Source organism: Phacochoerus africanus, chromosome 15, assembly GCF_016906955.1.
Source record: "Phacochoerus africanus isolate WHEZ1 chromosome 15, ROS_Pafr_v1, whole genome shotgun sequence".
NCBI lineage: Eukaryota > Metazoa > Chordata > Mammalia > Artiodactyla > Suidae > Phacochoerus > Phacochoerus africanus.
The window spans coordinates 118155308-118168282 of NC_062558.1; the positions used below are offsets into that span (position 1 = coordinate 118155308).

General features: G+C 42.1%; 1 protein-coding gene across 2 annotated transcripts in view; it reads right to left on the reverse strand.

Annotated features, from left to right (window-relative positions):
• Positions 1–11554, reverse strand: part of SORCS1 (sortilin related VPS10 domain containing receptor 1) — a 333563-nt gene extending 322009 nt beyond the window's left edge. For both annotated transcript variants that reach the window (XM_047761867.1, XM_047761868.1), the window contains exon 1: positions 11487–11554. The gene's annotated coding sequence lies outside the window, so the exon portion shown is untranslated. The remainder of the gene's footprint in view (positions 1–11486) is intronic.
• Between the last annotated feature and the right edge of the window lie 1421 nt (positions 11555–12975).

Sequence of the window (12975 nt, forward strand, 5' to 3'; positions counted from 1 at the left end):
GCAACCTTCAAGATGGTTCCTGTAAAGGGAATAAATACCCAGGAAGTGCTAATGATTCAAGTAATACATCAAAAAGAAAAATATGTGCAACAGAAAGAATGAGAAAATGAGCAGGGATTTATTCTGTACAGAAGGCTGTGGTCAGGAAAGGGACCACACAGGAGACGGTCCCTGGGAGGTTCAAAGTCTGAGCTCTGGAGCCAGTCTGCCTGCACTCAGATCCCTTCTCCACTGCTTGGTAAGCTTTCAACTGTCTGCACAAGTGTCCTATAAAATGGGTATAATGATAGTACCAACCTCAGAGGACATCGAGAGATTAATTTATAGTTGATACACATAAAGCTCCCAGAAGAGTGCTTAGCACATAGTAAAGCATCAGCATAAATGGTTATCATTATTTATTAAACAAAAAAAGGAAGGGAAAAGGCAAGCAAAGAAGATCACAGAAGTACAAGATCTAAGGTTTTTGTTTGTCTTGTATTATTTACTCTACTTACTATGCGTTTGATAGGTGACACACATGTAACAAAGTGTTACTATAATTCTACAAGATAAATACTATCACAGCCCCCTTTGTGATGAAAAACAAAGCAATTAAGAAACCGCCCCATCACCTTGGAATGGACAGACCCTGGATTCAATGCCCAAGTGCAGGAGCTGACTCGTTTACAGAATGGCCTTCTGAGAACACATGCTGTTTAGCAGAACCTACAGGTAGTTCACCATGGCTGGAATATGTAAAGATTTTCTTTATTGAGATTTTATGAAGTGGAGTGATCAAAGTCAAGAACTATAAACACCCAAGAGGAGAAAGAAGCCAAAGGCAAAGTCAATTGAGAGTCCAGAAAATTGAATTCCAAAAAATAGACTTATATAAAAAGTGTGCATTTTTGGCATGGGCTCTAGAGCAAAGTGTGATAGGAAGACAAAAGTGACCAGAAAGTTGATTAACATCACTTTAACATGACATCTGGGCTGGCCCTTCTTCCTTGACAAAGGCATCGTGGTGACTTTGATCAGATGTGGTCCACAAGTCTTTACCTGGATGATCTTCCACAACCAGATCAGAAAAGCCTGCTTAGTGTCCTCCAAGATGTGGAAGTGAGGTATCACTCACAGAACATGGGGGTCCTGACAAGCAGATCCATCTCTTCCACACACATGCAGAAAAGGGGCAGCTGCTCCAACAGAGCTGAGTAGATTTCTTAATAGCAGCTTTCATAAATGGCTTTTCTGATTAATTTTACCTGCTCTGACCATCTCCTTTTCACAGAACCCCTGGTTGCTAAATGTGTCCTAAATTTAATATTATAAAAGCTCATACTCCTCTGCATATTAAGTGTTTCTTTCTTTTTTTTTTTTTTAGGCTTTTAAACATGCTTGGATTACAGTTCCCACTTTTTCACTCTTTGCCTCCCCCTAACCCCTAGCTTCCTCATCCCCCTGCTGTTATCCTTCTCCAACACCTCCCTGTACCACATGACCAACTGCCTTCTTGAGCATTACCCACAGCTCACAGGAGTGAGAGCACAGGCATGTTATCCCCAGTCTGTGACCTTGGCTGGTACACAGCATCACCCACTGCACCAGCCTTCCCTGAGTGGTCCATCCTCCTGTCTCCTTAGCAGCTCTTTCAAACGCTCAAGCCTCTTCTTAAGTCCATTATCACTCACCATATATCCAAATGGCAGAAGCACTCTCAACTCCAGGTCTCCCAGCAAAGTTTTTCTATGTCTCAGGTAAGCTGTGGCTTCCCTTCTTGGTCAAAGAGCAAGACCTTGGACCTTTTCCCACCCCTCATCCACGATGATCTACCATGGCTGGACCATCCCCCATATAAGCTCCATATCCAAACCCCCTCTGCCACCCAATCCTCTACCATTTTTTTGTTGTTTTCTTTCTCTTTCTTTTCTTTCTTTCTCTTTTTCTGTCTTTCTCTTTCTTTCTTTCTTTCATTCTTTCTTTCTTTTTCTTTCATCTTTTTAGGGCCACACCCATAGCATGTGGCAGTTCCTTGGCTAGGGGTTGAATCAAAGCTGTAGTCACCAGCCTACACCAGAGCCACAGCAATTCCAGATCTGAGCCATGTCTGTGCCCTACACCACAGCTCACGGCTTAACCCACTGACTGAGGCCAGGGATCCAAACCTGCGTCCTCATCGATGCTAGGCAGATCTGTTTCTGCTGAGCCACGATGGGAACTCCATCCTTTCTTTTTTTTAAAGTATAGTTGATTTACAATGTTGTGCCAATTTCTGCTGTACAGCAAAATGACCCAGTCATACATATAAATATAACCTTTTTCTCATATTATCTTCCATCATATTTTATCCTAAGAGATTAGATATAGTTCCCTGTGCTGCATAGTAGGAGCTCACTGCTTATCCATTCTAAACATAATAGTTTGCATCTACCAACCCCAAACTCCCAGTCCATCCCACTACTTCCCCACTCCCCCTTGGCAACCACAAGTCTGTTCTCCATGTCTGTGGGTTAGTTTCTGTTTTGTTCTCCATGTTTCTGAGGTTGTTTCTGCTTTGTAGACAGGTTCATTTGTGCAATGTTTTAGGTTTCACATATAAATGATATCATACAGTATTTGTCTTTCTCTTTCAGACTTACTTCACTTACTATGAGAATCTCTAGTTGCATCCATGTTGCTGCAAATGGCATTATTTTGTTCTTTTTATGACTGAGTAATATTCCACTGTGTATATGTACCATATCTTCTCAATCTACTCATCTGTGAATGGACTTTATGTTGTTTCTATGTCTTGGCTATTGTGCATAGGGCTGCTACGAGGGCTCCACCATTTAAAAAAAATTGTTGAAGTATAGTTGATTGATAATGTGTTAACTTTCAGGTATACATCAAAGTGATTCAGTTATAATATATACATATATCTACTCTACACATTTTTTCCATTTCAGGTTATTACAAGATATTGAGTAGAGCCTCCCTTGCTATACAGGTAGGTCCTTGTTGGTTGTCTATTTTACATATAGTAATATGTAAAATGCTAATCCCAAACTCCTAATTTATCCCTCCTCACCACTTTCCCCTTTGGTAACCGTAAGTTTGTTTTCTACATCTATGAGTCTATTTCTGATGAACAGACAAAAAAAAAAAGTGGTGGTACATATATACAATGGAATGCTATTAAGCCACATAAAGAATGAAATAATGCCATTTGCAGCAACATGGATAGACCTAGATATCATCAAACTAAGTGAAGTAAGTCAGACGGAGGAAGACAAATATCAAATTATATGTGGAATCTAACAAAAATGATACAAATGAACTAATATACAAAATCCTCCATCAGTTTTATTCCTCCTTCAGTTTAAAAAAAATATTTTCCATCTCTTTGCACTGATTTAACCTTCATAAAACATGGTTGGACTTGTCCTCACTTAAAGAAAGGAAGATGGTCCTTTAGTCTATGACCCCCTTTACGCAAAATTGTGTTTACTCCTTAATGTCCCTTCACTGGTAGCCTGCCTCTTAAGACACACTGCAGTCAAGGCACAATTTTCATTCAAGAGACTGGAGAGATGCTAAGTATTGAAAAGACCCAGTTACTGGTGAAATCATCAGCAAATTAGTCTATAATTGTCTGTGGGTATATGAATTATCCCAGCCACCTTGGAAAGTAATTTCAGGTATCTGTTAACATTATAAATGCATTTGGTTTTGATCCAGCAAGATCACCTTTAGAACTCTAGAGTACTTGACGGAGAGAAAATTACCAAAATGTAAAAACATGTCTACAAACATGTTTATTGAAGCCCTGCATGTAATACCAAATATTGTGGACGTTAGATAATAATCCAATAAAAAAGATCATGGTGAGGTAGTGTAGCTTGGTGTTAAGAGAGCATGGCCAAGAAGTGCAGACTTGGGGTTTCGGTGGGGGAAGGGGAGGGAGTGGGACGGATGGACATTTTGGGGGTTTTTTTGGATGCAAACTGTTATATCTGGAATGGATGGGCAATGGGATCCGACAGTAGAGCACTGGGAAATGTGTGTGATTGGGTCACTTTGTTATATAACAAAACGATGAAACATCGTAAATCAACCATACTTTAATAATAAAGATTTTTTAAAAAGAGAATACACTCAGAATCCATCTCTGACGCTCACCAACCACATGACCCCTGGGCACATTATTTAATTTTTCTAAGCCTCACTTCTCTCATCTGTAAACCTGGTAAGCCAGCAGTGCCTGTCATAAGGATAAAAAACACTGAGAACACTTCTGGGCACAAAGAAGCACTACCTAAGTTCATTCAGTGAGCAGCTGTTAAATTCAGTATAAAGGAGTTCCCATCGGGGCTCAGCGGAAACGAATCTTGACTAGGAACCATGAGGATGCGGGTTTGATCCCTGGCCTCATTCAGTGGGTTGAGGATCCAGTGTTGCCATGAGCTGTGGTGTAGGTCGCAAAGGCAGCTCAGATCTAACCTTGCTATGGCTCTAATTGACAGCTACAGCTCCGATTAGACCTCTAGACTGGGAATCTCCATATACCGTGAGTTCGGCCCTCAAAAAAAAAGACAAAAGACAAAAATAAATAAATAAATAAATAAAAATAAATTCAGTATACAACATCCATACTATCTGATGCTTATAAACCAGATCTATTTTTAAAATGTATTCACTAACAGACAACCATGACGAATTGTTAAGTGAAAATAAGAGGCTGTCAGAATCCTATGAACAGCTATTCCTATTTTCTTAAACAACAAAAAAGTGGTCCCGACATATGCATATATCTGTTGGTAATTTTTGAGGTGAGTCATCATGACATGGATGGTATCCCCCAAAACTCTTAGCATCACTGATGCTGGAGAAGCTGGATCTGTGCAGGATGTAAAACATTCTAACAATTTTTTTTTTTGGACTCTGCACTGTTTGACTTATTTTAATGAGCATACTTTTTTTACTTTTTTTAAATAATAAGATCTAATCAAATGAATGTATAAGTCCAGGACCCACAAACAGCTCTGCCCGACACAAATGTGGGGATGGGAGTGGGAGCTATAGAGCTGGGAGGAATCCAGAATCCAAAGTACCCCGTGATCCTGTTGAGGAGCTTGGGTCTCTCCTGGGGGCCTTCAGGAAGACACTAAACATTTGCAAGTACAGGGATAAATAACATCACAGGATCCATGTAACATGAAGAGCCCTCGTGCAGGACAATTTTACACTCTAGCTTTATTCCTTCTTTTTTTCAGGGTGGATATCCTTATTCTATATCTTTGTATTTGCAGTTGACTGAAAATTGGATTGTGTGGCAAAACAGTCTTAAAGCTGGGGCTAATTATCCAAGCTGCCCTCTGCTTTTCGCCTGGGTGAGGAGTGGGAAGCAGAGACTTTCAGCTAGTGGAACTACCCACCGGGTTGGCAGAGCCACTGTCTTGAGGTCAGCTTCTGTCAGCCTGAATCCCCGGAGCCCTCCAAAAGTACTAGCTGCAGCCAACCCTACACAGATGCTGCCTCGAGGCACTCTCCAGCCATTCTCTCCACAGAGGCTCTACTAGGAAGCTTCTCTCGATGACCTTTGTGTGTAACATTCAAGAAGAAAAAAGGTGACTCCTATGGTAAGGAAGCAGGGCTGGCTCCCACTACAAAATCAAACAGCCTAACCCATTCTCTCTACTTTAACTGTATGACCCCCCCCCCCCGCCCCCGCCCCAAGCAGGTATTGCTGTTTGAGAGTATATGATTTTGGAAATCTATTTGGAAGCTTGTGTTTCATGTGGACCTGAAAATAAGATACTAGTGACTTTGAGAAGTGAGCCACTCCAGGCAAGCCCTATGACAGACACACTGAAGGTTGTGTCCCTTTAAGAGAGAACTATACCTGCAGTCTTTCCAGAATTGCTGGGGGGCTTGCTCATCAGCTAAGCCTCTCACAGCAGAGTGCTGATTACCCTACCGCAGAGGGGAAAAAGATTAATATATTTCTTCTCAGAGATACTGTATCTAGATTTTGACATTTTATTTATCTCAACCTTTAAGCTTATCTTGCTTCAATATGGTAAAACCGTCAGCTCTACCAAATCTCACAGCTTAATCCACTGTAAAGCAGAGAAGATTCTGAGGTGCAGTTAATTGTTCTGTGTCAGATCAGCCCCCTTCCCTCAGTTTGACTCCCTGAGTGAAGACAACACAAAACAAAACAAAATCAACAACTCGCTCCAGGATTAAGGTGTAATCAATGACAAGCCCAACTGGGAGCAAAAGCTCATTAATATGGTACAGCGGCATAGAGCTCTGTCAGCCAAGGTTTGTGGATTCCGCCAGGCTTAAGGCCCTGGAACATCACTGCAAGGTCAGCTGCCTCTTGGCCTCCCTCCTATTCTAACATCCCTAAGGCATTTGCCACTTGCCCCCTTTGGACTGCTCAGCTGGTAAAAGTTGTAAAGAATAAAGGCTCAATTGAAAAGTGCATGTATCAATTTGCCGGATGGGAAGCCATTTCCGTTGCTCAGTATTTCTCTGGAATGGGGCAAAAGTGGCTTAAAATGTCACAGTGCTTTGAAAAACCCTATTTTTAATACACATATATAACAATTTTATATATACATACACACACACACACACACACACATAATGATTCAAATGCTGTTTGCTGACGTATGGCAAGATCCACCAGCAGGCAGATGGGACGTGAGATGAAAAATAAGTAGTGATATGACTGAAGTTTATTAACTAACATGCCTCTAAGTGTGTGGGCCATTATTTACAAACTTTGGCACACTATACAAATAAACTCAGAGGATGCAATAATGTATGTTGAGCACTTTGCTTTGCACCTGACACATACGGAGTGCTAGATCCAAGTTAGCCTTTATTATTGCTGTCACTATTTTCATCAACAGCATCACTGCCATTATCATGAAACCAGCAAGGTGTTGGGTTTAAGGACATGAAGTCTAGCTGAGAACAGAAAATATACGCATGAGCAAAGTAAAGACGCACCACTACTCTCATGTCTTTATTACAACACTTAACGGTTGTGTGACAGTTTGTCTATTTACATTAGATTTAACACCTTCTGGGATATGGCAGTTCTGGGTACAGCTTAAGTCCCTTATTCAATACAATTACATAAGGCAGGTTACAGGCAAGTACAGTTCTCTCTCAATTTAACTATTCACAGAGTGTGGCTTCTCTGAACAATGAACTTCTGTAAGGCGGAGCCTACATGCTGCAGATCTATGCACTCATCCACCTTCTCTTCCCTAGACAAGAAAAATGTAAGGCCTAAAGAAGTCAATCGATTCATCTGTGTTGAATAAATGAGTGAGAAAGAGAATGCTATGTTAATGACGGTGCATTAGAGATAAAACTGTAGTATTCACTGGTCTGTTGAAAACCAGATACGTGCTGAGCATTCTCCATGTGCTATGTCCTATATTCAAAGTGACATGAGAATCTCTAAAACCTGGCCTGTGCCCCTTGGAAGGCCCCGAATGTTGGCAAGGGCAGGTTTTCTGACAAGAAAGTACAAGCTGGTGCAGGAGAAAATGATTCAACCCATAGCTGTCTCACCTGCCACCGTCATGACTGAACTTGATGATGTGAGACCATGAGGACCTTTCTTTCTGGCCCCATCCTTGACCCATCCAGGCCTATCTCTCTCTTCCTCTATGTCAGCACCCCCAAAAGGTTCCTTAAAGACCAAATACAAGCATCATGAGCCACTCAAAAAAATGCAAGTCCTGCAAAGCATTCATGAAGTATTCCAAATATTTATTTCTCCTTCTTTCATTTTCTAAATTATATTTTCCTTAAGGTAAGTGCTCTTTTATCAAAGTATCAGGGTTATAATAGCACAAATACCCACAGTCCTATTTGTCACATAGGACGTGACATGTATGGCAAATAACTATTGTGGGTATAAGAAAAGCAAATATATGTGGGTATACTGTTTATGTATAGATGTGTGTATTATGTGTATATATTTGTATGTATGCATGCATATTTGTCTGGTTTTGATATGTATGCATGCATATTTGTCTGGTTTTGATATGACATATATATGAATATATCCTTGAATGAAACTGATTCTAAGATGGAAAAGACAGCAGGTCATTCTTGCCACACTTTCCCAAGCTTAAAGCCCATGGAGGCTACTCCATCAGAAGGGAGGTCTGATACAACTAGAACATGATGTCATTTTCATTTCATTAACTCCATCCCTTAAGATGAGAAAAGAATATTCTGCCTGGATTGGAGCATCAGTATCAAAGCCCCATTACAGTGAGAAAAGCAGGCTGAACGTGAGCTTCAGCAGACCAGGACAAGCTGTCCCTCATGGCCTCCCATATGCTCTTCCCAGTACCACTCAGGTTGAAAACCTGGCTGTTATGTGTCTGTCCTACTGAGACAGAACTGCATATCTTTTAATTTTCTAATGTACCGATGACACTTTCTATGGCAGAGTAAAAGCTGGCTTTTACTTTCATTTACGTACATACGTTAGAGAAATCCATCAAGAAAACATAAACTTACTCAGAGTCACAAAGATGCTGACAAACAGGTACTGCATTTAAACAATGCAGCAGGTGTCAAGCCTTTCATGCATTAAAGATCTGAATTTTTTGAGGCTCCTACCAAACTTCCCACATTTTAATTCAGTTACAAAATTTCCTTGGGACAGAAACTCTGCATAAGTGACCTCCTAGTTGGGGAAAGAGCTCAGTAATTTAAGTACCTGACAACAAATAATAGAACCTAGCCTTTTTCCTTTGGTCTACTAGGGTTCTCCTAAAACACATGACTATTTATTTGAGGCTTCTGGTACTGAGTGTAAAGCCCAAAAGAAAACAGACATCTGATGAACATGAAATTTAATGAACAATCTTATTTGAGGGCCCGGTAGATTCCTTCTGGATTTTTATCCAATCCAGACACCTCCTCTTATATGACAACTTCACTCCCCAACAGAGGCAGCTCTTGCACCAAACTGCTACCAAGTAAATCAACTTTGCCTCCCCAGCTACTGTTGATTGTACAGTGTAAGCAGCTTTAGGCAGGAAAGAGCTCTCCGCAGGAAGCACCCTTTTGTCTTGTCACTAACCTTAAACCAGGCGCCCCCATGCTCTACTCATCTCCAGCCCTAGCACAGCTTTAAAATCTTTCTAGCACACAATTCCTGGCCTAATCTGTGGGTTCTTTCTCTAGATCAAAGGAGAAATGGAGAATAAGTAATTAACAGACGACCAGCTCTCTTTCCTAGCTTCCCCTTCAGTAATCTTGTGAACAAACCACGAGGACAAGATAGCATCTGAAAAAAGACCACAAGGAGTGGACAAGCCTACACATGAGCCTGTGCTCGGGGGGAGGGGGGGGGAATGGCAATGACTCTGACCCCCCTTCCCCCATCTCAATGATTAACTGAGATTATTACTTCCCTCCTTCCCTTTAAAACCTCCATGGCCAAGTAGACTATTCAGAGGCAGTTTTGGGCAGATGCTGGGTCCACCAACACCCAGACTATCAGCATTCAGATGAAAGGCAACTTTCCCTTCTAGCAACATTTGTGAGTATTGATTGTGAGCCATGAGACACCATTCCATAACATGGGGTGGGGGCCTGACACAAACAGGACAACTGGAGTCTTTCTCCCTAGAGCTCAGTGTTGAGACTGATAGCCAGTAGCCAGTCTCTCCTGGTCTCCTGGTGAACTGATAGGTAATGAATCCCCCACTGATCTTATGTTGTCCCATACACCACTCCTGCCTTTCTGATATTAGTATAGTGACTCTCACTGTCTATATGTGTGTGTGTGAGAGTATATGTGTGAATAACATTTTTTTTCTTTTTATGGCTGCAACTGCGGCATATGGAGGTTTCCAGACTAGGGGTCAAACTGGAGTTATGGCTGCTGGACTATACCACAGCCTTAGCAATACTGAATCTGAGCCACAGAAGCAACTTATTCCGCAGCTTGTGGCAATGCTGGATCCTTAATCCACTAAGCAAGGCCAGGGATCAAACCTGCATCCTCACAGAGGTAATGTCAGGTCCTTAACCTGCTGAGCAACAATGGGAACTCTGTGTATGAACATTATTTATGGAGTTTTTCTCCATCTTCTCCCAGGTCAGGGATCAACATGTGATCCAGGGCTGAACAATCAGAGGAGGTGCTATCTTGGACTTCAAGGATTGGTTCGGGTGTGGCCACATGGCACAGGAGTGGAGAAGAGCCCATCAGAAGTGAGATAAATCAAGCAGATTTTTTTTTAAGAAACAAAACAAAACAACAGGATGTATAGTTTCCAAGAAAAAATGAGGAGAGAATAACTGCCTGAGCATCTCAGTACTTTCTTTTGTGCTGAATCCAATGAGTTAGTGTGGCCTTATAAGATTTGTTCATTCATCTCAAAAGCATTAACTGCTGAGTTCTCATCATAGCTGAGCAGCAATGAACCCAACTGTATCCACGAGGACGCAGGTTCCACCCCTGGCCTCGTTCAGTGGGTTAAGGATTTGGCATTGCCATGAGCTGTGGTGTGGGTTGCAGACATGGCTCAGATCCTGTATTACTGTGTCTGTGCCTAACCTCCTCCCTCTCACCCAGCCAGCAGCTGCAGCTCCGTTTCAACCCCTAGCTTGGGAACTTCCATATGCTGCCCTAAAAAGAGAAAAAAAAAAAGTATTAACTGCACACTTTACATGTGTGACAAAACAGTGTGAATTTCAGAGTTAAGGCATGCATATTATCGTGTGTGCACATGGAGTTCCCATTGTGGCTCAGTGATTAACAAATCCGAATAGGAACCATGAGGTTTCGGGTTCGATCCCTGGCCTTGCTCAGTGGGTTAAGGATCTGGCATTGCCGTGAGCTGTGGTGTAAGTCGCAGACGCGGCTCAGATCCCATGTTGCTGCGGCGTTGGTGTAGGCCAGCGGCTACAGCTCTGATTGGACCCCTAGCCTGGGAACCTCCACATGCTGCAAGTGCAGCCCTAGAAAAGGCAAAAAGACAAAAAAAAAAGAAAAGAAAAGTAAAAAATAAAAATAAAAAATAACTGTGTGTGCACACCTTTGTGCCTCAGAACCTTGGAACGGGAGCTGGTAGCCCTAGTGGAGTGTTGCCCTGGTAGCCTGCCTGGGTCTTGCAGGCCTAGAGGTTGTTGATCCCCTTAGCAAAGATCTCCTCATTCTTTTGTTTCTGTTCCAATTAGCTCACAGATGAGTGAGAAACGTGGGAACCAAAATGCATAAAGACAACCTAATGAACAATTTAGCAAAAAAGATCTGTCTATAACCCCCCAAAAAAACGGGTCTATAAAAAGTAAGGATCCAGCCTTCCTGGAGAGAAACCCCAATCCATGGCTAAGGGAAATACAAAGCAAACAGAAGAACAAAAGGTACACTTAACCAAAACCCGTCCCACCTGGAAAAGGGGGTGAAGAAGAGCAGCCCGGGCATTGTTTTAAATAACACAGTAATTATTAACTCAATTTCCTACCTCCAAAGCGAGCTCTCTGTGATGCTCCCCAGGTTATAGTCATAGAGCTTTGTCAAAATGAGAATCACCTGAAGGCAAAAGAAGAAATCATGGTTAGTTTCAAACAATTACAATCTCATAGAACTGAAATGGCCCAAGGGAGGGCTTAGAATCCCTTTAATGGGTGCTTAACATAATTGAATGAATAGTTGCAGCATCCACTTACAGAGACCAGGGGAGGGTTTTCCTGTACCCGTCCATAAACCACTCAAGCCAGGGATCCCCTGCCTAACCTTCTCCCTCTCACCCAGCAGCAGGCATTATGTGCCCATCCAGGCATTTCTTATCCTGGTGGGCTTAACACTTTCAGGGCTAACTAGCAAAGTGATCAGAGAGAAGCCCTGCAAGGCAGCCACTGAGCAGAAAGTGGAAAGAGGAAGGTCAACGACATAGGTCCCAGCCCCCCTGGTTGTACTAGACTGGGGAGACCTAGCGTCTCTGAACCTCAACATGCTACTTCTCAGAAAGGGTGGCTGGGAGGAGTTAAATTAGGTAATAAATGCAGATTACTCTTCAATTAGCATGGAGTTTCTTAAATGTTAGTTCCTTCTCTTCCTGCTCTTTTGGGGGTTTGGCTTTATCTATTTCTCTTAATCTACCAACTTCTGGGAAAGCCACTGGATAGAAGCTACTAGGACTAAGCAACAGCATTTTAATAGGCACAGGCCAATGTTTTATGGCATTTCAAAGCATTTTCAGGGTCTGAAAGCTTAGAGAATTCAGGGAGCCTGTGATAAAATATATATGTGTATATATATATATATATATATATATATATGTATAAAATTGTGAGTTCAAACCTTTCAAGAACACATCCTGGGATGGGACCTGTGCAATTAAGGGACACCAAAACTTAAGCTTCCTTAGCTTCACTGCAAATCTTCCCCTGATTTTAACTTGTTGCTCTTTTCAACCTCACCCAGAGGAAGCCAAGCTATTTAGTTCATTCTTTCACAATTCAACTCTTAGGAAACATTTATTAGGAGCCCAGGATTTGGCCCTGTGTCAGAAGAGAACACAAATACAGATGGGGCCTGGTGGTCTGTGAATTCATGCCCATCGTGGCAGCTTGAAAGAGCGGCTTGCTTTGGGGGCCTGCAGCCATGACCTGGCACCGCCTGGCTCCACGTGAAACACGGGACACTTGGGAAGATACAACAGAGCTGTGTTCCTAACCACAAAGGTTCACTCTCCTTACAAAATGAAGACCTGCTTTGTTTTCTGTTGTGGTTCATATTTCTCTCCTGACACTCATAACCTAGAACATTCAGCCCAGTCCTGCTGTTTTCAACTCAACAGAAAAATGCTGCCATTGATTTCCTTGATTTTCTTTGGAGGCCAAGGGATCAGTTCTAGCCACAGTGAACACAGAACATTCTAACCTTGAATTCCAAGGCAGCAAACTGCCCAGGAGCATTGAATCCTAAGACTCACTCTACTAGCACAGGGC